Below are 2,335 nucleotides of genomic sequence, written 5' to 3'. Positions count from 1 at the left end.
GGGCGTCTCAGGCCACCCTTCCCAGACTCACCCCGTTTCGTCGTCTTATTTTAAGGCAAATCCCAAAGGGGGCACAGAGTGAATAGCGCTCGACTATGGAATTTTATGGCGACGCTTTTTCCATCAAAGGAGAATAATAGCTTCATCTCGCTGGAACGAGCCGTTACGATCCTCATTTCTGATGAATAAGTTGCAATTTGCATCAAAAGCTCCAGCATATTCACCGAACATGGCCGTCTGGCCTAAGTCGAAGCTCGTCCCTTTGAGGGCATCCGTCCCTCTGCAGAGAATTCTTTAACCGCTCATTTAAATGAGCACTGTAAGGCTTTCCAACGACAGACTGAGGAGCGGAGGCCATGGGCGGTCTGGGCACGGGTGGCTTTCTGGGAGAGAGGGGCGAGGTCCGCCCGGCCATCAAACAGGGCCACTGACAGAGAAGGTTAAATTATGGACTTAGCAAAATGTTCGGATGCTCTGTCTGGTGCACACTCGGCTTGCTGTGACCAACCAAAAAAAAAAAAAAAAAAAGCCGAGCTTTTAAAAAGGGCTCTGAGCTCCCAGTTCCAGCATGTGTGGCTTCCCTGTCATCGAACGATTCTCTGGACTCCAGCTAGGATCCTACAGTCAACTCAGTTCCGACCCTGTGGACCCCGAGGCAGCATCGCATCCCGCAGGTTAAGGGCTTGGTGCTGCGAGCCTGGTCTCCTCTCTTCAGATGTCATTTGAAAGCCCCAGTTGTCACTTGTGCTTCTGACCATTTGCTGTAAATCAGAGGTTCCAGGGACCCCTCCTTGGGTTCGCTTAATCTGCTAGAGAGGCTCGCAGAGCTCGGAGAAGCGTGTTATTTACTAGATCGCGGGTGCATTGTGACAGGGTACATACAGCTCAGGAATGGCCGGAGGGCAGACGTGCCCAGGGGAGGCGGGAGGAGGGGGCCCGGGACTCCCTCCCCAGGCGGCTGCTCCCCCTGAGCCTCAGGTCCTCCAGCCTGGCAGCTCCCCGAATCCATCCTTTTGGGGGGTCATCACGTAGGCGTGGTTGATTAGATCCCCACACTGGCCATCAAGCCAACCTCTGGCCCCTCTCCGCTGGCCGGAAGTCAGGCGTGGGGTGAATGAGCACCCAGGCTCCGGTGCCTCCCACAGCGACCTCACTGACACAGGCCGGCCGTGGTGGAAAGCGGCCTGCTATGACCAGCGAGATGCCCTTCACATCTACTCTGGAGAGACTTGCAGGAACTGGGAACTGGAGACTAGACACCGTGGCCAAAGGCTCTGCCACTGCTCTGACCCGCGGGGCATTCCGAGGGCTGGGGCGCTGCGGGCCGGGAGCCTCGGATGCCGACATCACGCGTTGGAGGACGTAGTGAATCTCTCATGAATCACGACGTCTCGCTTTCCAGAAGGACGGGTAAACCAAATGCCTTGTCAGCACCTCAGCGAATCAGACACTCGACAAGCCGCCATGCAGTGCTGGGCACTGTGTGCTTTTGCACGGGATGCGGGACAGTCACCAGGCGCTGTGGTCAGCGGGGGCAGCCCGAGACGCCGCCTGCTCAGCCAGGCCCCGGTCTGGGACTGGCCCAGCCCTCAGTCCTGCGCCTGGAGCTGCTGACCCGCCTGCTGCCTGTTGGAGAGGCCGACGGAGCTTCAGCAATGAGCATGTCCGGCTTTGACGGCCGTCTGAGAACAGGGCGGCGAGGGCTCCAGGGAGAAGCCCCTGGACGGCGCCTGCGGGGTGGCCGAGTGGCCGTCTGCGGTGCAGTGTTGGCTTCGTTTGCACTGGGCACTGGTGCAGTGCTGGCGCTGGCCGGTGGGGTGGCCTCCATGTCATCACCTCCCCAGGGCTTTCCCAGAACGACCCTGTCTGAGCACCTGCCCACGGCACGTGTGTCCCCCTGCCCTGCGTGGACCCGTCACCAGCCACGACGGTCATCGGCCCAGCGCCAGTCCTGTCCCACCTGCCCGAGTCACTTGTCCTTTCCAGGACTTTGAGGAAGAATTTCCAGACTATTTAAAAGAATATTCCAGATATGATATAATTTCAGGGTTGTAGATCTCACCGGAAGGCAGACACGATTCTTCTGACGAACGGCACGTGATGTGTGGGCAGACGAGGGGAAGGTGACTGGGGACTGTGAAGCGTGGCTGGGAGGCTGCGTGAGCGGCTGCTGCCGGCCCGAGGGGAGGACCCGGGGTCGAGCAGGGGCCGAGTGGGGACTCGCGGGCTTTGAGACTTGATTGGACATCGAGTCGGCCGAGGGAGGCCGGGAAGGCCACGTGCGCCGGGGTCAGCAGTGTGCGGATGATGTTAGGAGCCGGGAGGCTGGATGAGG

Source organism: Pteropus vampyrus, unplaced genomic scaffold (genome assembly GCF_000151845.1).
Source record: "Pteropus vampyrus isolate Shadow unplaced genomic scaffold, Pvam_2.0 Scaffold246, whole genome shotgun sequence".
NCBI lineage: Eukaryota > Metazoa > Chordata > Mammalia > Chiroptera > Pteropodidae > Pteropus > Pteropus vampyrus.
The sequence above is the reverse complement of the archived record's forward strand: the minus strand, read 5'-3'. Positions refer to the sequence as shown.